Source organism: Mus musculus, chromosome X (genome assembly GCF_000001635.26).
Source record: "Mus musculus strain C57BL/6J chromosome X, GRCm38.p6 C57BL/6J".
Classification (NCBI taxonomy): Eukaryota; Metazoa; Chordata; class Mammalia; order Rodentia; family Muridae; genus Mus; species Mus musculus.
Window position 1 is genome coordinate 160,385,914 of NC_000086.7, and position 25,138 is coordinate 160,411,051.

Consider the following 25,138-nt stretch of genomic DNA (forward strand, 5'->3'; position numbering starts at 1 on the left):
TAAACACTTCAGATGATAAGTCAGAGCACGAATAGTACACATCAGTTCTAAACTGGGCATCTAAGATACTGTTGATCCAGAATGCTTCTCTCCTCTCCCCCAAACTCTGAGTTCATACTTTTGTATAGAGTCCCTACTTCAATGATAAACATACACAATGAGAAAGAAACCCTTGCTGTGTTAACCAGTGCTATTCTCAGTGCTGTTGGTTACTTCAGCATAACCCAGGCTTTCCTCACTATATGTGTAAAATAATATTTGTAGGGTGCTTTTGTTTGTTTCGTTTTTCTTAATATTGTGACATCTTTTTTAAAAAATTAGATTGTAACTTAATTATAATATTTCTTCCTTTTCTTTTGTCCCTCTTCTTCCTCTCATATACCCTTCCCCACTCCCCTTCAAATTTGGTCTCTCTTTTTTCACTAATTGTTATTGTGTGTATCTATGTATTGTATTATGTATATATATATATATGTATGTATGTATATTATATGTGTGTGTATTTCATTTTTCATTAAACTGCCTTTGTAATTTTCATTGAACAGAATGACAGCATGCCCAACTGCCTTCATTCAGTGATTTTTCTTTTTAACAAAAGAAGGCCTTCTTGCCTCTCAGGAGAATGCATGATTTATTTATCTTCTTCATTGTGCAATCAGCTCACCACCATTACAGCTAACACAATGTTCTAGAGAAAAATGTATATATATAAAACTTGTAAATCTGCATAATGGTTTGTATTCAGGGGTGATTGTTTGGCATTGGGCAACTAATTGGTGTCCTGTGTCCGATCCCTGGGGAAGGCCACCTCTCCCACTCCTAGCTTTCCTCAGCTGTCTATAAGGTTGAAGTCTCATGGCCATTTGGTTGGTTATTTTTTGAGACATGGTACTATATAGCCCAAACTGGCCTCCTAGTGGCTATGTAGATAATGAGGATCTTGAACTCATGATTTTTTTGCCTCACCTCCCAGGTTCTGAAATTATATGTGTGAGTGCACGCACATACATACACACACACACACACACACACACACACACACACACACCACTATCTATGTAAACCAGGTTGAACTGGAACTCACAACTCACAATCTTTCTTCTTTAACCACCCAAACAACAGAACTGCAGGTGTACACTGCTATACTCAGATAAAATAAATGATAAAATGAATGGATGGATGAAATCAGAAGAGACTTCTGAGTAGGGTTTTGTAATAAGATATCTATAAGGAAGATCTGAAGATGTGTTCATCTGACTGTGTGTACATGCCAATTTAGAGTCATCTTGGCTAGGGGTGTTTTCTTGTCTTATTTGTACAAGTACCCCATTTTTTATTTGTTTGTTTGTTTTGTTTTGATGTCTTTTACTTGTCATCTGGAGGTATTGGTAGAGACAAATCACCCAAACCAACCAACCCTTGGTACTACCACTGTAGTTCCAATTGCCTTCACTACTTCTTTTACATTTTATAAATGGGGAACTAAGGCACAGATAATTTAAGTGGAAATATCAATTACTTAATGGCCAAACTGGTAGACCACCACCAATTTCCTGATCCTGTATCAGGTAGTTTTGCTATGGTATTGTTCTCTTTCCTCTGCAGATGTTAAACACACAGGAGTCCAGGAGTCATGCTCTACTAATGGCAGTCTGAGCTCCATCACGGACTAGTCAAGGATGTTGGTTTTCACCTCCACATCTCACCATGAGTTACCCTGCAGATGTAGTGAATATTAAAGTACGTGAAAAATCTAAAAATTTTAGTTGCTCATTTTGACTGTTCATATTCTATATTGTTAGGCCACTCTCTTCACTTGTGCCTGACCCTCATGTTCCTGTGGCACTCTTCTGCTTTTGGGGAATAATGAATCTGTTTTAGAACATCATATGCCTTGTCTGTGCACTATTTGGCCACAGGTCAATTACATCTAAAGTTCTAAGGAGTACTGTAATGCTGCCCTCCTATGCCTCTTTTCTTGACCCAAATCACAGGGTCCTCCAGTGAGAGAATAAAAGGGTACCTACCCTCTTTCCTCACTTCTGCCATGTTTGTTAACTGTCCTGTGCCTGGTGATCAAACTCTGCCATCAGATCAAAGAATCTGTTGGGTAAAGGCCAACGTTACCCACTCTCTGGTTACTTTGGATAAATATTTAAGCATGAATTTTGACCACCTACAATTTTCCTTTATACCATCAGAAAGTACCGGGGTAGGAGGCAGGTAGTCAGAACTGCTTCCTGAGAAGGGCATAGCTCTTTGCCTCTGGCTGGAGGGGTCAGGCCCTAGCCACTTTCCTTTTCCTTAGGTGTTGTCATAGTTATGTTGCTCTATGAGTCAAGAAGAGAATGCAAGAGGCTGGAAGTGGATCAAAATATGAATTTTTAATTTTAGGGTAAGTACTGAGTCATGTTTGTTTTTGAGGCATATTTCCTTAAAGTTAAGTGTGTGTGTGTGTGTGTGTGTGTGTGTGTGTGTGTATGTGTGTGTGTGTTATAGCTAGTTGTTTAAAGGGAAAGCATGCTTATTCTGGTATCTTTCTTTTAACAATGTAAGCGATTTTGAATATAAAAACCCATATTTTATCTTTTTTTTTAAAAAAAGCGGAAGTGTAACCCGTATCTAGTAAGTGTTCATATCATAGGTGAGCAGTTCAATGAGTTTCATAAATGGAACAAGCAAATCAGTGTGAACAGTACCCAGGTCAAGATCAATAAATCCCTGTAGACAGCCAATTCTTTTTCTTGTCTGCTGAAAACTCCCCTCTAGCTCACTAGTGACCACTATCTTGACTCCTGACAGCACATATCAGTGGTGAGCAGAACCAAAATATATGGCTGTTTGACTTCCTTCACTTCCGTTCTTTATGAGTTCCACCCATGCCTTGCACAGCAGTGGTCCATACATTCTCATTGGCAGCCTGGTATCCTAGTTTGTGGTGATACCACCACCAGCACCACCACCAGCAACACCAGCACTACCACCACCACCACCACCACCACCACCACCACCACCACCACCACATTTCATTGAATTTTCAGTGGTAGGGATTGAATCTAGGCCCTCACACATACTATGCAAGTGCTAATATTAATACCACTAGGTGACATCTTCAGACTTCTTTTTACTTTTTCTTTGGAGGGGGCTCTCACTAAGTTGCCCAGACTGTCCTTGAACTCACTATGTAGCCCATACTGGCCTTGCCTTGAATTCACTATCCCTTGCCCTAGTTTCCAGGATATCTGGGGTTATACTACCAGGCTGACCCTCAGTTTGTTCTATGGCCAATGGGCATTTGGGCATGTTCTAAGTAACACAAATACTGTGCTGTGATATCCTTACTCATCTCTCTTGGTAAACATACAACTCATTTCTGTTGAGGCTGAATCTAAGGGGGAATTGCTTGTCATACAATAGTGGTACTCACTTTAGTACATCCTGACAGAGCTCTAAAGCGCTAAAAGCAATTTACATCCAACTAGCTTTGTATAAGAATTCTTGTGGCTCTATATGCTATGGAGTCTGTTTTATAATAAGACAAACACAACCATTTTAACCCTTTGGAATGACATGCAGTCTGTTTCTTAAATATACTCCCCACTTCCAGCCACAACTTCTGGCTTGTTATGTAACCTGGATGTGCTTCCTCTTCTCCACCAACTCTCCCTTAATCCATCCAGGCAAAAGTCTGTCTGAAAACACTGCCCATTCATTTCTCCAGCTAGACTGTTGTGAGTGTTAATAACTTGGTGTTTGTAAAACAAATACAACCCATCCTGCCAGGCAGAATGTATACCCTGAGCTTTGTTCAATGGGGCTGATGTAGCAGACTCAGTCACCCTACTCTTCAGATTTGCCCTTTATAAATAGCAGATCCCCAGGATTGTGAATTCAAATCAAAATCCAATTTTGGTCATAAAGAAAAAAAATGCTCTATTTCCCTGCACGTTATAAGAAATCAGAATTGTGCTTTCATATTGTAAAGCACTTTGCAACTATAGGCATTTCTTGACTGGAAAGAACCAGGAAGGAAATTCGGACAGCTTATATTTTCTCCTGGTCTCTACCTGAGAGTCAATACTGTGGAAACCTTATTCCAGAATTCTGTCTGTTAAATGGGCCTTTGAAAAGTTGTTTAAGTGATCTGAGTTTTACAGACCTAGCTTATAGTCTATGAAAGTGGAGATGCTGACCATGGGAATAGGAAGCCAAAGCAAGGTCTTATAGTGCCACACCGCCCCCAGTGTTCCCCCACCCCCACCCCCAAGCAGGCAGAGGAACGATGAGGACCCCTAGTTTTTTACTACCTAGTGAATTATATAGTTTCTTTCAGAAACCACTCAGCATGGTTCTTTACCAGGTATTTTACTCTGGTCCTCTGGGGGGAGGTCTGGTTTCTGCTTTCAGAAATATTCTGGCAAAGGGCGAGGGTTTTCACCTATCAGGAGCATGCGATGCTCAAAGTAGCCTGGGCCAGGCCTTTGGGGGATCAAGGCGACCCCTAAAGGTGAGCCACTGGGTGGAGGCTGGGTGGGGAATCGCGCCCTGCTAGCCGCCCAGCATCCTAGGGGTTCCCCACTGTCTAGGCTGAAGCTCTCCACGAGGCTGCTTCCCGGTGTCAGCGCCCCGCCCGCTCCCCACCTCCACGCCCAGCCCCGCCACACTGAGCGCTCGCCCCGCCACGCCGGGCAGCTGCAGAGCAGGCGGGCAAGTGGTCCGGGAGCGGCGGGGGCGGCGCCCAGCCCGCGGGAGGGAGGAGGAGGGACGCGGCCCGACAGAAAGGGGAAAAGGAGGGCCCGAGGACGCCAGCAGCCAACCGGTCACCGGGACCCGCAGGTGAGTGTGGCGCCGAGAAAGGGTATCTGAAACCCTAGGGGTCTTAAGACCTAAGCCGCTGAGCCAAGGACAGGCGACGGGCCCGGCGGGCTCGATGGCTGGGAGGGTGACTGGTGTGGCTCCCTGGGTTGGCGGTTCTGAGCTGGAGCTCTTGGGCCGTCTGGAAAGGCAGAGGCAAAGCTTGGAGCCCGGCGGATCCCGGGCTCCGTAAGTGGGAAAGTGCGTGCGGTGGGAAAGTAACCAAGTTATCCGTGAAAGGCAACCTGTAAATGGCAAAGTTCTAAATGATCTCAGACCCTCCTCCCCGTTCTGGGCAAAGGAACCAAGAGCTTTACTCTGGAGGGCGGTTTGCTAATGCGCGACTCCCTAGGACTCGGTTTACCTCCTGTGGCCAGTAAAATTGAAAGGTGTAGATGTGCCTTTGACCCACATGGGTCGAATGGGCACAGCACCCACATGCAGGGCCCAGAACAGGTGGCCCCCAGCGCAAGGAGGCATCCCAGACTGGCATCCCAGAACCAAGGAATGATAATCCTCTGAAAGGGGCAATCGGTCTTGAGATGTACGGTCTCCACCTGAGCTTGGGTTTCAAAATTCCGGAGCCCTGTACAAAGTGAGTGGAAGAAAGAGCTGACTCGCCTCATATGAGACACAGGAAGCATGACACTGAAGTCTCCCATGGTTGCTTCTACAAGAACACTTCTAGTCTGGCCTGGCACAGATGTATGAATCCCTTGGGGAGCTTGTTAAAATGAGGCTCTGATTCAGTAGGTCTGGGGTGGGACCCAAGAGTCTGCATTTCTGTCCAAGCTTTCAGATGGTACTGCTGCCTCATGGACCACACTGCTCCGCTCTACAGAACTGCTTCTTGTCCAACCGGCTGAAAAGCTTAAGAAAAAATGGAAGGTCAGGAGACAAGACGAAACTCTGAAGACTTCCCAACCTCATCTCTAACCCAGACACACAACACTCACGCTGAAACAGATTAACCAGTTGCTACTTGTTTAATAGTGAAATATTTTTGCTTTTCTTATCAACTTTCCAAACACAAAAGGCTCTGATAACAAAGCCAGCTGCCTTCACCGGCTTGCTACCTGCATGCACTTGGTGTAATGCTGTGATAACTCTTCCTATTTTTTTAAAGAAAAGGATCTGGTTTTGTTTTGTTCTGGGCTCCACAAATTATCTAGTCGATCCTGTCTTGTATCAGAACTGTGTCTGATCTGCTTAGGCTTCGGCTTGGTGAGGATGGTGGATAAAGGATTAGGATAGCTTCTACAGTTTTTCTCATAATTCTGAAGTTCTTGGCTATCTTAAGCTTATGGAACCCTAGTCATGCATGGTATGACAGAATTTGTTGCTTTTGCTATTAATATTAATGATTAATGCTGCATTAAGAGCATCATTATTCTTGCTTTCGGCAAGATGGCCATTTTGACTATATTAACCGTGCCAATCCGTGAGCATGGGAATCTTTCTATCTTCTGAGATCTTCTTCAATTTCTTTCTTCAGGGACTTGAAGTTCTTGAGCATCATTATTTTAAAAGAAGCTTAATTATGACTGAGCATGGTGGTGCCCATCTATTACCCCAGCTCTGGGAAAGTTGAGGCCGGAGGATCAGGATTTTAAGGTCTTCTTTGGCTATGTAGTGTATATAAGGCCAGCTTTGGTTACATGAGACCCTATCTCAAAAGCGACAATAACAACAACAACAACAAAACATTTTAAAAGAGTTTGTTAATACATGATACATTTAAGTTTGGTGTCAAAAGAATCCGTAAGCCAACTGAAAAGGTGTGTACTATTTCCAAATTACTTGCAGGGTCTTTAGTGGCTTATAAGATTTTGCTTAGGTGAGATCTAGAATGACCTGGACTTTACTCTCTTTGGCTGCTCGTATGGGTCAAATGCAAAGCTGGAGGATAAAAAGCAGCCAAATTTTGTAGCTATTCAGGGATATTGTTTTCCATGCCTCAGCACCATGCCAGCCCTGATCAGATTCCCACATCCCTGCAAGGTGACTTTCATTAAATGGGAGATAAAGCATGTCTAGCTACTGTAACGCACTGATGAAATGCAGGGTCAGCATCAGTGTTGTGTGTGGGAATCATTCTTGCTCTAACCTTTGCAGATTACAGGTGTGTGCATTTTTCTACAGAAAAAAAATGTCAGAAATACAGAAAAGGGGAAAAATGCCACTCTAATCATGGATATGGGTCTGCTCAGCAAAGAGAGAAAAAGACTGAGAAATGGAATTTCATTGGTGGGTTTGGCCAGGAAATCCACTGTTTTTGGTACCATGAGGCAGTTTCCAGAAATGGCAAAGTAAGTTTGCTCAGGTGTTATGGAAAGCCAGCAAAAGAAGTTGATTTTCCATGGCTGAGGCTGTCATTCTAGGGACTCCAAGGGATGAGGGATGTCACGACATGTGTCTGACTCCAGTAAAAGCCTGGGAAAGGCGCCTATATCAAGAGCAAGTGTTCTTTTAAAATGTTTATGGTTTCAAAACCACATAGATGTTTTATCTTTGCGGAACTTACTCCAGGGGCCTGGTGGGAGGTGGTGGAGATGAAACATTTTGGGAAAATAATCAGAAAATAAAGCCTCTAAAATATTCTGGTGAACACTTCTATTTTATAAATCCATTTCATTCTTGAGTCTATTTTGTGTTTTTTTAATTGAAGCATAATTTATTTACAAAATCACCCTTTTTAAATGTGATATTTAAAAAAAAAGATTTATTTTCTTATCATACGTAAGTACACTGTAGCTGACTTCAGACGGACCAGAAGAGAACATCAGATCTCATTAAGGGTGGTTGTGAGCCACCATGTGGTTGCTGGAATTTGAACTCAGAACCTTCGGAAGAGCAGTCAGTGCTCTTACCGGCTGAGCCATCTCTATAGCCCCTAATGTAACTACCACCATATCAAAATATAGAACTTCACCACCTCTAAAACTTCTCTATTGATTCTGTGTATTCAACATCTCCCTCCACTCTCAGTCTCTATAATTTTGTGTTTTCCAGTCTGGCCCATGGATGAAATCATGTGCTAGATAGCATTTTGGTCTAGTTTCTACTACCTAAGATAATACCTCTGAGATCTTATCTCTGTTGGTTAATATTCCCATTATTCTTTTTATTTCTGAGTGGTATTCCATACTTTATCCACTCATCAGCTCTTGGTGGTTATGAGTAAACCAATATAATTATCCACAGATAGCATGTTGCACAAACATACATTTTCCTTTCCCTTGGTTTAATATTTAAAAGTAAAGATGCTGTTTTGAATGGCAACTTAAGTTTATTTAAAACAAAAACAAAAACTAAAACAAAAACCTTAACTTTTCCAGAGTGGTTATATCATTTTGTGAGTTTGTTGGTGTGTTTTGTGGTACTTGGGATTAGACCCAGAGCCTCACACATGTTAAGTCAGTGCTCTGCCTGTCATGCCCAGCCCCAGCCCTGCTTGTCCAATTTGGCTTTCCTGCCACTGAGGAATGGGAAGTCCAGGTGCTTGGCACTTGGTATTGTTGGTTTGTTTCATTTTTTTAAACATTTTTTGTTGGTGTTCACTTTTTAATTGTTCGTAGATAGCACCACTATCTCAAGTCATTCTCAATGATAAAGGCTTGTCAATGCTTCAATTGTTTTGTTTTGCTTTTCAGAGAAAACAGCTGGGTTGCTCCACCTTATTTAATTTATGTTGTGTTTTGAGTGAATCACTGTGTCTTTCCTAGTCATTACCCAAACACACACACACACACACACACACACACACACACACACGCGCGCGCGCGCGCGCGCGCGAGAGAGAGAGAGAGAGAGAGAGAGAGAGAGAGAGAAAGAGAGAGAGAGAGAGAGAGAAAGACAGCCTACTAGCAGTGTCATTGTATATACTTCAAAGCAACTTTCACATATATATCCTTGATGGCTTTCAGTTTTGTTTTTAGTCTTTTCCATGGGTCTGTAATAGTACCTACTGGGGGCTTTAGTTTGCGCTGCCTTATTCTTTGATCATAGGTGTATAGCCTGTGAAGTCTGCTCTTTTTATCCCCTCAGAGTGTTTGGTTCTGGAAGCATGGGCTCTGCATAAAAATAAGATACAAAATAGACATATGTGTGACAAGTAGCTTCACTCAGTCTGTGGCCTACCTTTTAATTTTTCTAATGATTTTTACTTTGAAAATCAGAACTTTTTCATGTTGATAAAGTCTAATTCCTCAAGCTGTTTTTTCTGGATAATATTTTAGTAGCCAGCCTAATAATATTTGTCTATCCTAAGACTACTAAGATTTTCTCCTGCATTTTCTACATATTTTATTATTGCTTGATCTCCCTCCCCCACATGTATATATGTATATAATGTGAAATCATAATTAAGGTTTGCTTTTTACATATAAACATCCAATTCCAACATCATTAGTTAAAAAGGCTCTCTTTCCTCTCCATTCTATCCTCTTGACTCCATTATTACAAATGGACATTTGTGGGTTGATTTTGATTTTTCTATTGTATCCCATTTATCGATGTGACACTCTGGTACTAATACTATACTGAAGGTCTTTTTTTTTCTTTTGAGATTGAGTCTTATGTATTCAAGGTTGCCCTCAAACTTGAACTCAGTATGTAGCTATATATAATCTTGAACTTTTGATCATCCTCCTGCCTCTACCTCCGGAGTGCTGAGATTACTACACTGGGTTTATAGTAGTGCTGGGAACAGAACCAAGCTTCTCAATTGGACAGCTTCTCACATGCTATGTAAACAGTCTACTAACTGAACAGTAGCCTCAACTGTATTGTGCATTCTTTAGGTTAATGTCTACATTGTTTAGGGGGATGTAATGCCTGTTGCTTTTAGGAATTGTGCTATACACACCTCCAGCCCTTTTTCAGCTCTCAATTTCTATACTGTTGAATAGGAAGGCTATTTATTTTTATAGAGATCTATCTTATATTCAGGCCATCTTGCTGTTAATTCATTTATTTGGCAGTTTTTCGGTTGCTTTTCCTAGATTTTTCAAGGTGCACCATCAAATTGTCTTTGAATGACATAATAGAGGAATCTCCTCCTAAAGTTCTTACTCACTTTATTCTGCCTTCGTGGCCTGGCTTCCTTCTAAGATAATGTTGGGTAGCTGTTTCTGACTTGAGTGGGAAATCTTCTAAATGTACTCTTTGTTGTAAAGTTCAGGTGGCTGCTCATATCTTCAGAACATTTCTTAACATTTTTAGCTTGTTAAAAGTCTCACGTTTAATTTGATATTTTGTTGTTGTGCTTGCAATTATTTTATTCGCTTTCTGGCTTTAAGGATTCAGTATTGATTTTCTTGGAGATGTTCATCTGGAATTAACGCAAGTGGTTTTATTTAGACAGGTTATGAAGAAACCATCTATGGAGAGTTTTAATAATGTTCTCCTAGATGTATGCTAGGGACAGTATGGGAGGAAGAAAATAAAGGGGCAATTTTTACCATACATATGTATGAATACAATAGTTTTGTAGTATTTTTCAAACTTTCTTGGCCACCATTTTCAGTGAAAATGTATTTTAGATTTCAGTCCTGTTTAAGCATATATGTATATAATTGGAACAAAAATCTCTCAATGTATATGTATTATATTCTGATGTTTTTCCATACTCTTTCATCTGTCCTCTTTCATTTCAACATGATGATGATCTTTTAAGTTGGTTCGCTCATGCTTTCATACGATTTCCTGGCACAGTTTGTAAAGTGCGGCTTTATAAAGCTGTTCAGGGCCAACAAGATTGCTCATCAAGTAAATGTGATTTGCCGTGCAAGCCCCATGTCCTGAATTTGATTCCTGCAATCCATGATGGAAGAAGAGAACCCAGTTCAGGCAGTTACCCTCTCACTTCCACACGTGTGTCATGGCACACACGAATGCACTGATTCCCTCTCAGTCTTGATTGCTGACTGTCTGTCTCCCTCACCAGAACCACCACACCTAGAGGGAAACACACAAAATAATAATAGAGGATTTTAATTTGATTTAAAAAATTAATAACTCTCTGGGTTCTGCTGGTTTGTATCAACAACGCATTTCTTTTTCTATTAGATTATGCTGTGATACAACGTGAGCTATCCAGAGATAACTACTCATTTTCCTTTCTCTAATAGTCATGTAATTGCTAAAGCATTCTTGACCCCAGAGACTAGCCAGTAAAGGCAGTCTTATAATCCCATAGCACAAAACTTTCTCATGACCTCCTACCACAGTTAGAATTGATCTCTAGATGCCCACTGCAGCCTCCTTTATCTATTTTCTTCTCACACTTCTATAAGCACACCAGCCTTCACAGTTTCTCATCTAAACCACACATTTGCCTGCCTGCCTGCCTGCCTATGAATAGGCTGTGCTTCCTTCCTGGAACACCATTTGATTAGATACCATCCTATCTTGTTTCCTGGTTTCACTAGTGTCCTCCAAATCCTTCCTTCTAAGCATTAGTCTCGCCTAACACTGTAGAATTCCTTGTTCTTATCCCACTTTGGGTTTTAGTGATAGTATTATTTATTACCTGTAACTCTATTATACATCAGTTTGTCTACTGATTTCTCACTCTTTCTCCCTTGATAGAAAATAAATACCAAAAATGACAGAAAGTTTGTATATTTTTCTCAATGTGTCAAGATTTTGTCAAGATCTAGAATACTAGTGAGCCATAGAAGGTACTCCTAAAATATGTGTTGAATGTTGAATGGCTCCACAGGCTTCAGAATTATGCCTAGGATCTGTAAGAAAGCAGATAAAAATCGTAAGAGAAACTCAATATGCTATACCTTTCTGAGCAATGTTAAGGTGGATTTTTTTTTTTTGGTATTGAATATACTCTAGAGCATTGGTTCTCAGTTTGAGGGTCACAACTCCCACTAGGGTCACATATCAGATATCTTGCATATCAGATATTTACATTATAATTCATATCAGTAGCAAAATTAGTTATGAAGTAGCAATGGAAATACTTTTAGGGTCAGGGGTCACCATAAGAAACTGCTTCTAGGAGAAGCAGTTCATTAATTAGCAGACACCCTCTGGTAGCCACCGCATTTCTGGCTGTGATAGTAACAATGATAGCTGATAGCTGCTGTTTGCCCAGTGGGTACACTCTTTCTGCTTCATTTGTGTGAGCTCATTTAATCTTCCCAACCACCAGAGGCAAGAATCTTATTATTTTACAGAAGAGGAAACTAAGGCCCAGAGGAGTTTGGTACCTTGCCTATGGTCATACTGAACACAAGTAGGAGAGCTGAGCTTTGACTCTTAAGCTTCTGTACTTTCAAATGCTCATAGCAGAAGCCACAGTTCTCAGCAAGGAAAGGTGCTTGGTGGGCAAACCTGGTGACCTGAGTTCAGTCCCTGGAACCCATGGTGGAAAGAGAGAACAATCCTTGCCCTTTATTTATTTATAGCTGTGGCTCTTTGTGCTCATAATGTAGGGATTCTCAATTATTTCTGCCAATGTTTGGAGACATTTTTGTTATCCTAGCTGACATCTAGTGGGTAAAACTATAGATGCTGCAGAACATGCTATGATGTACAGGGTACTCCTCCTCCATAAAGAATGTTCCCTGCCAATATGTTAGCAGTAGAGAAACTGCCTTAGCACAGAGCTTCGGAAAGCTATCTGTTTGTTAGAATCATGTGAGGAATTTAAAAACTAAACACCAATGTCTAGGGCCAGTTTTGATCTTAGCAACCTTCAGTGAGTCCCCAATTGACTGGTAATCCTGCTATGCACTGGTTTTGCCTCCTAGTGCTCCAAAAGAACTGTTTTACACGTTCTTTTATTTCCTTTGCACTTGACTTGAGCTCATTAGACAGGAATCCTTTCATATTGGCACCATCTCAAACTTCTGACACACTCATATTTGTAGAAATACAACATTCCTCACCATTACCATGAAACTGTGGAGGAGATGCCCCTGTTGTGTCACAGCAATGTCTTTTCTGGGCTCCGGACCTCTGGTTCTCTCTGTCTTCCCAAGAATGCATTCCACCCACCCCCCAATTTCTTACTTATAAATAACTTTACAAGCAAATTGTAAAACACAAAGACAGGAAGAAGAATGTCAATGTACCCTTTGTCTGGATTTTTAAAAAGCTAACATTTCACCCCATTTCCCTTATCTTTTGCACTCTTAGCCCTGTACACACTTTTATTTCTGAACCACTAGAAAATAAGTTACAGATGTTGTGACCCTTTACTCCCCATAAGTGTGAATTTCCTAACAATGCAAATATTCACTTACATTACTACAGTCCTGTTATCAATTCAGTAAATTTAACACTGATAAGATACTGTTATCTAGTCTACTATTTCTGTTCCATTGATACGGCCCTCTGCAGCTCCTCTGTCTTCGAGTACAGCATCTGCTTTAGGGCTGCAATTGCTTTTACTTGTCCTGTCTCATAGTCCATTCTAGTCTGGATTATTTTTGAAGTCTTTCTTTTCTTACCTCTCACCCCCTCCCTCTTTCTCTCTCTCCCTCTCAAACTTTCTTACCCTTTCTACCCTGCCTTGTTTTCTAAAGACAGGGTAGACTTGGACAACCTGGAACTCAGAGAGATCTGCCTCTGAAGTGCTATAGTTAAAGGTATGTGCCATCACAATCAACCTTTTTATATCCTGTAAAGGACATTGATGCTTATGATGAATACAAAGACCACTCTCTCATATTATTTATTTGCTTGTTTATGGGTCACATGTATATGTGACTGCCCTAGAACTCATGATGTTGCTAAAGAAGACCTTGAACTTCTCATCTTTCTGCCTTCATTTCCTAGATGTTGAGATTGCAAGTGTGTATCACCAGCACATATAGTTTATGTACTACTGGGTATTGGTATTGAACCCAGAGATTTGTGCATGCTAGACAAGCACTCTCTAATTGACAGAGCTATCTCCCCAGCTCTATCTTTTAAGGGTTAAAATACCCCTCATTTGTGCTTGCCTCGTGTTTCTTGTGATCAGCTTAGGTTATACATTTGGAGCGAGAATATTGCACAGAAGATGTTTCTTTCTCAGAGCATGGCATCTTGGAGACTCTTGATGTCCAGCTCCTGCTTGTTTCTGATGATAACTCTGACCACCTGATGAAGGTGTTGTATGGTTTCCTCACTGGATAGCCACAACTATTGCCTTCTCCTTTAAAAATCAGAAAGCGTTGGGAAGACAAAGATATTCTGCTCATCATTAATACTTCCCTCTAGCTTTAGTGATGATTTTTGCCTGATCAATCTTTAATGTGATGGTTGAAAATAATGATTTTTCTAACTCTAGCTAGTCTAGGCAAGAGCCATGCTGTCTCCCCTATTTATTTATTTATATATTCATTTATCTATTATTGATAGAAACTCATGAATTCCTATGTTTTTAATGCTTTATAATTTATTAACATACATACTTAGTTTGCCCAATTGTGATGGACTCTTCTTTCTTGTACTGGAGCATGAACATAGTGCTTTATATATGTTAGGCAAATGTTCTACTACTGAGCTATATCCCCAGCCCTTAGATTTAGTTCTTTGCTCTCTTTGATTCTTCCTTTAATGAAACCATTTCCTGAACCATTCCTATAAGCTTATTCTTACATTCTAATATCTACTCTCTCCCATAGTTCCACATTTCCTCTCCATCTGGTCATTCTCAGAGGAAATCTTCCAAGGATGCTTATACCAAACTGTTCTGCCTTTTCCCATCATTGGATCCAGTTGGGATTATGAGGCTGTCGTCAGTTCTTGTCAAATATAGCCACCACCTCCCCAACTTACCAAGCTAGACTTTGAAGAGCAATTTTTTCACTTTTTAATTGAAAATAAATTCTTTTGTCATATAAGATATCCTGATTATATTTTCCCCTCCCTCTGCTCCTCCCAGTTCCTTCTCACCTTCCCTCCTTCTGAATCTACTCCCTTTCTGTCTCTGATTGCAAAAGAACAGGCTTCTTCTAAGAGATAACAACCAAACAAAATCAAATATAATAAGATGAAGCAAAAAATTTCATATCAAAGTTAAACATGTCAACCCAATTGAAGGAAAAGAGACCCAAGAGCAGATACAAATATCAGAGACCTACCTGTTCCACACACTCCCATAAAAATACTCAGCTAGGCTGGGCAGTAGTGGCGCACACCTTTAATCCCAGCACTTGGGAGGCAGAGGCAGGCAGATTTCTGAGTTCGAGGCCAGCCTGGTCTACAGAGTGAGTTCCAGGACAGCCAGGGCTACACAGAGAAACTCTATCTAAAAAAAAAAAAAAGAAAGAAAGAAAGAAAAAAGAAAGAAAAGAAAAATATCCATGAGGTAGAACAGATTGTAAGTCAAAGGTTTTGTGGCTGGGTTGATGTTTTTCTCTTGGTAGCCTGCAGTGTACCTTTCTCCACCAAAGATACTAGAACGTAGGTGTGAAGGCTCCATGTAGGCACTAGCTTCACTTCTCCATGCTCAATGAGTTGTGTGGATGGTGTGTGTCCTCAGCAATGGGGCCTTGCTGTCCATTTGCAGAGAGCAATGATTTGCCTTAGCATCAGCCTGAGTTGTTTGAAGATTCCCATGGGACCCCCTTGGCCAACAACTCAATTGAATGTAACCTGGTCCCTCCATTAGAAGCTTTGCCTGGCTACAAGACTCTGCAACCTCCATTATTAGGAATCTTCATTAGGATCACCTTCATAGATTATAGGAAGTTTCCGCTGCTGCACTAGGGTTCCGTGCCACCCCCAAACACCCCTCAATTCCAGCCATCTCTCCCTACACTATCTCTCTCCCTCCAACCCAATCCAATCTGCTTCCTACACCAACTGCCCCCAGTCCATCTGAAAAATCTGTACTATTTTTTCCTTCTCAGGATGATCCATGTATCCCCCACTAGATTCCTCCTTTTTACCTAACCTCTCTGGGTCTGTAGATTATAGCATGATCATCACTTACTTAACAGCTAATGTCCACTTATAAGTGAGTACATACCATCATCTTTCTGGGTCAGGATGATTTTTTCTAGTTCCATCCATTTTCCTGCATATTTCATGATGTCAATAACAGCTGAGCAATACTCATTCATGTAAATGAGCCACATTTTATTTATCCATTCTTCTGTTGAGGGAAATCTAAGTTGTTCCCAGTTTCTGGCTAATATGAATAAAGCCTCAGTAAACATGTCAGAGCAAGTGTCCTTTGTGTCTATCCCCAAGGGTGGTATAACTGGATCTTGAGACAGAACTATTCCCAGCTTTCTGAAAACAACCAAACTGATTTCCAAAGTGAATGTACAAGTTTGCATTCCTACCAGCATTGGAGGACTGTTCCCCTTGCTCCACATCCTTGCCAGCATGAACTGTATTATTGATCTTAGCCATTCTGACAGATGTAAGATGGAATCTCAAAGTCATTTTGATTTGCATTTCCCTGACGACTTTAAATGTTTCAAAGCCATTTAATATTCCTCTATTGAGAATTCTCTGTTTAAGTCTGTATCCCATTTTTAATTGGGTTATTTGGTTTTTGATATCTAGTTTCTTGAGTTATTTATGTATTTTGGATATTAGTCAGATGTGGAGTTGGTGAAAATATTTTCCCATTCTGTATGTTGCTGCTTTGTCCTTTTGATGGTGTTCTTCGCTTTACAGAAGCTTTTCAGATTCGTGAGGTCCCATTTATTGATTGTTGTTCTTAGTGCCTGCACTAGTGTTCTGTTCAAAACGTTGTCTGCTGAGACAATAAGTTCAAGACCATTCTCCACTTTCTCTTATACCTATCTGGTGTATTCTGTGTAGCTCTTCAATGGATCTGGTTTTATGTTGATGTTTTTGATCCACTTGGACTTGAGTTTTGTGCAGCATGATAGATATGGATCTATCTGTATTCTTCTACATGCAGATATCAGTTTGACCAGAACCATTTTTAAAGATGTTTTCCATTGTGTATTTCTGATATATATGTGTATATATATATATATACACACACATACATATATATATACACATATATGTATATACATATGTATATATATGTATACATATACACATATGTATATATACTTATACACACACACATATATATATATATACACATACACACACACACACACACACATATATATAAACATTATGAGTGCAGATTTACATCTGGCTCTTTTATTTGATTTTATTAATCAACCTATCTGGGGTTTTTTTATGCCAATACCATGTGGTTTTTATTACTATAGCTCTGTAGTGTAGCTTGAAATTGGGGGTGGCACTTCTTCTGGATGGTCTTTTTTTGTATATGATTATTTTAGCTATCCTGTTTTTTGTTTGTTTTTTTTTTTGCCACGTGACGTTAAGAATTGTTTTTTCAAGGTCTGTAAGGAATTGTGTTGGAATTTTGGTGGGCATTGCATTAAATCTGTAGATTGCTTTTGATAAGATAGCCATTTTTTTACTATGTTAATCATATAAATCCATGAGCATAGGAGATCTTTCCATTTTCTGATATCTTCTTTAATTTCTTTCTTCAAAGACTGGAAGTTTTATCATACAAGTCTGTCACTTGCTTGATTACAGTTACCCCAATATATACAAAGTATTTTATATTATTTGTGGCTATTGTGAAAGATGTTTCCCTGATTTCTTTCTCAGTCTGTAATTTGTATAAAGGAGGGCTACTGATTTCTGTTTACTTAATTTTGCATCCAGTTCCTGCTGGGGTTTTAGGGGTCACTTATTTATACTATTATATCATCTGAAAATATCGATACTCCAACTTCTTCCTTTCCATTTTGCATCCCCTTGATCTCCTTTAGTTGTCTTATTGCTCTAGCTAGAACTTCAAGCACTGTTAGATATGGAGAGAGTGGACAGCCTTGTCTTGTTCCTGATTTTAGTGGGATTGCTTTGAGTTTCTCTCCATTTCATTTGATTTTAGCTATATGCTTGCTGTTAATTACTTCTATTATATTTAGGTATGTCTCTTGTATCTCTATTCTCTCCAAGACTTTTATCATGGATGTGTGTGTTAGATTTTTGTCAAAGGCTTTTTCAGCATCTATTGAGATGACCATGTGGGTTTTTTTTTCCTTTCAGTTTGTTTATATGGTGGATTACATTGACAGATTTCAATCTGTTGAACTATCCTTGCATCTCTGGGATGAAGCATACGTGATAATGGTTGATAATCTCTTTTATGTGTTCTTGGATTTGGGTTGCAAGGATTTTATTGAATATTTTTACAACAATGTTCATGAGGTAATTTGGTCTGCAATTCTATTTTCTTTGTGTGGTATCAGGTGACTGTGTCCTCATAAAATGAATTTGGCCATGTTCCTTCTATTTCTGTTTTGTGGAATAAATTGATGTTGTGGTATTGGCATTAGCTCTTCTTTGAAAGTCTGGTATAATTCTGTGCTAAAGCTGTCTGGCTCTGGGCTTGCTTTAATTATTTTTAATTTTAAAAATTGTTTTTATTTTTGTTGGGAGACTTTTAATGATTGCATCTATTTCCTTTGGAGTTATAGGCCTATTTATATTGTTTACCTGATCTTAATTTAACTTTAGTAAGTGGTATCTATCGATAAAATTATCCACTTCTTTTAAATTTTCTAATTTGTTGGAATACAGGTTTTAAAAAAATATGTCTTTATGATATTCTGGGTTTCCTCAGTGTCTGTTGTTATGTTCCCTGCCCCACTTGTTTCTGGGTTTTTTTTTTTTTTTTTGGATGTTATCTCTTCCTCCTTTAGTTAGCTTGGATAAGGGTTTGTCTATCTTGTTGATTTTCTCAAAAAATTAATTATTTAATTTATTCTTTGTATTCTTCTATTGTTTTCTATTTTATTGATTTCAGCCCTCAGGTTGATCATTTACTGCCACCTACTCTTGGGTGCCTTTGCTTCTTTTAGTTCTAGAGTGTGAGAGTCACTGTGTGATTAAATCTATAGTAGTGTTTCTTTTACAACTATGGGTGCCCTTGTGTTTGGGGCATAGATTTTCTGAATTAAGAGGCCACCTAGGTGGATTTTTTCTTTGATGTGTATGCAGTGTCCTTTCCCATCTCTTTTGATTAGCTTGGGTTTGAAGTTTATTTTCTTTGATGTATCATTTCTTCTCTCATATCTTCAACACCTGAGAGTTCCTCTTCCATCGCTTATATTCCATTGGTGATGTTTGCCTCTTCAGTTCCTGATCAAATTCCTAGATTTTTCATTTCCACAATTTCCTCACTTTGTGTTTGAGTCATTGAGACTTTTGTTCTTCTTAGAATGCTCTCTTTGTACATCCCCTTCATCGATCTCTGGCCAGTTCATCATTCAAATATATATGAGCTTAATCGCACGTCTTTGATGAACTAACCTAAAATGCTCACTAAGACACCCTTGTTCTCGCTTTACTGCCCATTTGTTTCTTTGCATTTGTTATTTTTTAATGTTCTTTATTCTTAATGTCCACAATAGTATTTGGAGTGTAGTAGGTTTTTAAGGTGAATGAATTGTGCATTTGAGCTCTCTAATGTGATTTTCAGTTCATGAACACTGCAAAGTAAATTCTCTCTTTTCCTCTCTCTCCCCCCTCTTCCTTCCCCTTGCCTCAGCCTCCGGAGTGAGTACTAGGATTACAAATGTGCACTACCCTACCCATTGTAAATGTTCTCTCTTTTTAAAAACACCTATGTGTTTGGGTTAGTGTTGATGATGCTAGTAAATATAGGAATCTAATAGATTTATGTTTGAAGATCATAATTAAGGTTTCCAGACAAAAGGGAATTGCTATTTCCCCAGAGATCAGAAATAACCACTGCTATATTTTATTTATTTATTTATTTACTTACTTACTTACTTACTTACGGTCCTTTTAATTATAAAACTGACTCTCAGAGTTTAACAAATTGACTTGTTGACTTTGAGGTTTAAACATGTAATTTTTAATTTTTTAATTAAATATATATATGCATGTATGTGTGCGTGTATTTATTTATGGGAGCACACACACTACAGAAGGTCCTCAAAGAACACCCTTTAGGAGTCAGTGCTCTTCCTTCACTATGCAGGTTCTGGGGATTGACCTCAGGTCATGAGGCTTAATTCAGTGGCAAGAGCCCCTACCTGCCGTGCTATCTGTCTGGAATACAGGTTTTAAAAATATATGTCAAATGTTCCCTTATGCCAGTCTGTATCTAGATGTTAACATAGGAAAAAGGGGATAACAAAAAACAACGGAACTAACATTCTTCACTCTTCTTATGGAATTGTTCATTGCAGCATGAGCTCAGAAATAACACTAGTGATCTGCGCTCTCTCTCTCTCTCTCTCTCTCTCTCTCTCTCTCTCTCTCTGTGTGTGTGTGTGTGTGTGTGTGTGTGTGTGTGTCAGAATCTAGGAAATGGGCACCAAAGATGTTTGTGAACATGTGTTTCTGTCATTGACATTCATGATCTGAAGACATGGAAGGGGAGAAGAAAATTAGGAGGGTGTCTATCAGTGTTTTTGTTTGTTTGTTTGTTTTTCTTTTAAACACATTTAGAAGAGTAACAATGTGTCTTGCTTTTATTTTCTGGTTCTAGGGATTGAACCCAGAAATTAGTATTTAACTCAATCTCTGAATTAAACACCTAGTCCCCAGCTGGGCTTTTTATTTTTTAACTTCTACACATGACTCTGTATGATACTAAAACTTCCGGGACAATCAGTCCAACTGAGCTCAGCTGGTGTTTTGTTGTCTAGATATTTAACTTTTTGACAGACTATATTACATGTTCAGGGTAATTATAGAGCCTATTACCTTTGATTCAGTAGAATCTGGTTCTCTGAATGGAGCCAAATGTTTGTTATAGTCACAGTTAATAAACGAGCCAAGATCATGGTGCTACTACTTACTAGGATAATATTTATGACCTACACAGCACCATTAGTAGTGAGGTAGGCAAATATGTCAGTTAGCATTTTGTGAACATTATTTAGATTTTCGTCTCATTTATGAAAGTGGATGGAGTTTTTTTTTTAAGATTTATTTATTATATGTAAGTACACTGTGGCTGTCTTCAGACACACCAGAAAAAGGTGTCAGATCTCATTGCGGATGGTTGTGAGCCACCATGTGGTTGCTGGGATTTGAACTTAGGATCTTCAAAAGAGCAGTCAGTGCTCTTAACCGCTGAGCCATCTCTTCAGCCCATGGATGGAGTTTATATACACATATTTTGAATTAAACTTTATTGAAATACAAATCATGTACATTATAACTTGTATGGTTTGAAAAAAAATGTTCACAAACTGGCCATAGCTTTGTCGCTAGCCTCCGGATTCAGCATCAGAGCATGGGCATTTCTCAGAAGGCCTCTTAATGCTCCTTTAGCAAATACCAGTATCCTATCTCAAACACCGTAGATTCCATATATTAGTTTGGCCTGTTCTTACAGTTCGTGTGCATGGTGGTAGACCGAAGCTCACTGCTTCCAGTAGATATTGTTCTACAATGCTGTGTAGTTGTAGTTGGCTCATCCCTGATTCTGTTGAGGGTAGCATTCCCTGCTTTCCACAGTTCATTTTTTTTTCTGCTGGTGATATTCCATTAGTTACTCTTTACTTATTGTCTTTTAGAGATAGTACTGTGGGGGATATTCTTACATATATTTTGGTGAACACAACCAGGACATTGGCTAAAAAATGTTTTCAATATATTTTTTCACAGTTGTCAATTCCTTTCCTCCTTAAGTTCATTTAGGGTTAGTTATACCTTTGGGCATAACGGATACATCTATATCCACATACAACTTGAATCTTTTCTTTGTAACTTAAGTTTTAGCATAGTTTTTGTTTCTTTTTCCTTTTCAAAGAATCTTTTTTATGCCTTTTTATTCCTTTACAACCACCTATATCAAGACATCATTTTTAAAAATCTTGGGAATTTTGGGTTGTTCTTTCTTTTCCTAAAATCTTTCTCTGGTCTCTGTTTTTGAAAAGAAAAATGATGAGAAAAAGAAACAACAATGACAACAACAAAACATGCCTGGCGTGTTCTGCATCACTTGAGTGGCTTTAGAACGGTCCAGACTTCCTAGGCACAATTGCTAAGTTTGTCAATGAAAGGAATAATGGGAAAACGAGAATAAACAGACTGACAGTCAAAAACCAAACATCACAGAAATATATAAAGGAGATTTTGAGAAGCTAAACTATGCCTTCTTTGTTGCAATTACACCTACACTTTTTCTTTTCCTTCAGCAAATCTTTTTTTCCCCACTAGGTGGAACTGAACAAAAGCATTGTTTTTAGTCTGAGATATGGTCCCTCTGGGTACTTACCATACAGAAGAAACAATTAACAAACACGATCATCTATAATAGTTCTTTTCAAATTCTACTGTGCATAATTTTCATCTTGGAGTCTTATTAAAATGGAGATGACAATTCAGAAGCTCTAGGCTGGGCCCCAAGATTTCTGGGGTTCAGCTCCTTGTAGATGCTGCTGACAGGGGACCATGATTTGAGTAGTGAAGCCTTGGGACTCAGACAGAAGTTGCATGGGACACTTATTTGCCCTTTGATCATTTATACTGATTAGCAGCCACTCAATAACCTGAGCCAAAGAAGAAGGCAATGTGCTGTGTGCATTACCATATCAGACATATCCCTGTGCACTTTAAGCCTTTCTTTTAACTTCAAGTAGCTTTCAAAGGTCCCTCACTTGGGTTTTCCTCATAGGAACCAAAGACGTGAAGGGGAGCCACTGCATTCCTCAAGCATGCACCAAACCACACAACTATTTCCAACATCCCTCCCAGTGTGTGTGTCCTTGTGTCTGTGTGTGTGAGTGTGTCTGCCTGCCTGCCTGTCTGTCTGTCTGTCACTTGCCCCTCCTACATACTAACATAAAGAAAGGAGTGGGCCAGGGAGGCATGAAACCATCCCTTCTCTAAGTATGGATATCCCAGGCCCTAACTCCCAGAATTCTCTGGACTGCACTCCAGGGCCTCCAGTGGTCACTGACTTGAAAATGCCCTGTTTCAGTGGCCTTCCTGCTCCTTTTCCACTTCCCCATTCTTCATCCTAAATAAAGCATTTGCTCTGGAGTCAGGGCCTTCAAGTTATCAGCTGAAGGGACTGAAACCTAAGGCAGGTTTCTGTAATGCCATTGAATCGGGAAATGCTATTGTTCATTTTTAATGTACTCCCATTTCAAGAAAACCAGGTTCACCAACACGTTCTTCATTAGTGTGACATTATACTTTCAGGTGGCTGAAAATAAGGCCAATGATGGAGAAGAATTCTTCCATGTCACCTGGCTGCTTGGGAATCATGTCCACTTGTTTGATTTCCCAATTCTGCAGCAAAGTGGGCTCTGGACCTTTTATCCTCTCCCCAGGGTGCTCTCGGACTTTTGCCTCTGAATTTGGCCATACCTTGGCTGCTTCCTGTTTTCATACTCTCTGTAGGCTTCCTCTTTGGCTTTCTCTCCTGTTCATTCTGATTAGATCACTGGTTCTCAACCTGTGGGTTCCAATCTCTTTGGAGACAAAATGGGGTCGTTTCATAGGAGTCACGTATGAACTTACCAGGTATCTTGCCTATCCAATTATTACATCATGATTCATAACAGTAGCAAAATTACAGTTGTGAAGTAGCAACAAAATAATTTAATAGTTAGGTGTCACCACAACATGAGGAACTGTTTAAGGGGTCACAACATTAGGAAGGTGGACAGCCATTGGCCTAGATCCCTGGGATGAGGGGCTTTCTTGGTCGTTCACTTTACATGACATTTTATTTCAAGTCTGTACCAACCCATCTTCTCAAGCTGCGTGTGAATAGTCACTGCTCCTCCTTGCTGTGTTGCTCCATATGCTTTCCTTCTGCAAGCAGGAAGTGGGTCTGAACATTGACATTTGTCTCTGAGTGCATTTTAAGGAATTTGGGGCTGCCTTGCCTTGTCCTTCCTTTATTCTTCTAAGTGTGATGAGACGAACCTTTTCCTCCTTCAAGAAACAGGACTGGAAAGTCCCCTTCCTGTGATTTCTCCCATGTTTGGCATTCTGTACTGAATTGCTCATAGTGATGATGTGGACCTCTGCCAGGCTGTGATGCCCTGCAGATGAAGTGCTCACATCTCTGAGTTTCTTGGGAGACCTCGTTAGAGAACCTTAGACCTTTGGCCTTGGTGTGTTAGAATACAGGTTACACCAAGAGGGCTACTTTTAATGTAAACAACTGAAAACATCAAGAATGGATGGCCAGCTTCTCTCTAATTTTAGAAACCAAAGAACACAGCTTTTAAAGTTACCCGACAGGAAAAAAAATATCATAGGCTAGATGGCTTAAATAATGAATTTATTTACCATATAGGTCTGGGTGGGGACTGGTCAAGGTCAAGATGCTAGCACAATTCTAGTGAGATGTTTCATCCTGGCTTTTAGATAGCTTAGCTAACGTCTCATAGTGTTTTCACTTGAGGGAAGACAGACGAGGGGGTGGGGATGGGGCAGAAGATGGGGAGGGCAAGGCAACAAGCTTATTCCCACCAATATGACCTCATTTAACCTTAATTTCCTCCTAATACCCTATCTCCAAATATGATCACATTGAGAATTGGGGCTTCAACATATAAATGGTATTGAGGCCCAATTTAGTCCTTAGCAGTGAACCCAGCTCTGTAGTTTACCACAAATCCCACAAGTATCTTACCTATTTATCTGACTGAAGCCTGACAAGCTCCTACCTTGAGATTCATTAGTTTAAATGTGTTGTTTAAATGTAAATTGGCACAGAACGAAGCTGATGTGTCTCTGCATGCCCTACTTCCACGCAGCCAATTGGGGTTCAAACTGTGTGATGTCACCAAATACCTACAGGTTGGGACCAGCCCCCCCAGAGGACAGAATGGGGGCATCTGTTAACTTTTTATAAGAATTATACTAGTTAATCTTCAGATTTATTTTCTTATCAGTTCCTGCAAAAGAGCCCTTGCAATAAAATAATTTAGTACTTGGCATGCTTGGATATATAAGATTTGAGAGACATTGTCTTTTAATGAGGCATCATCATGACTCCATGTAAAGAGTTCAAAAGAGCTAATCTAGTCCTCTATCAACTAGAATCCTTCATCAACCAGCAAATTATGCGTAATGACAACTGATATCTGTGTAATGGTGCTGTGGGCTACTTGAACTTAAAGTGCTTTTTTTGAAATGTCAAAGATTAATTATGTGTGGGATAATTTTCATATCAAGTATGATTGTGTGAAACTCATGGTGTTCCTAAACAATAATCTTTATCAACTACAGTGTTTTGCTTTGGTAGTTTTTC

General features: G+C 39.7%; 1 protein-coding gene across 13 annotated transcripts in view; it reads left to right on the plus strand.

Annotated features, from left to right (window-relative positions):
- The first annotated feature begins 4,404 nt into the window (after positions 1–4,404).
- The window catches only part of Adgrg2 (adhesion G protein-coupled receptor G2), a 107,759-nt gene continuing 87,025 nt past the window's right edge, over positions 4,405–25,138 (plus strand). For 6 of the 13 annotated variants that reach the window (NM_178712.4, NM_001079857.2, NM_001290446.1 and 3 more), the window contains exon 1: positions 4,777–4,836. The gene's annotated coding sequence lies outside the window, so the exon portion shown is untranslated. Of the gene's footprint in view, positions 4,837–25,138 lie in introns of all 13 variants that reach the window. The other 7 variants (XM_006528824.4, XM_006528827.4, XM_006528829.3 and 4 more) reach the window with 4 other exon arrangements.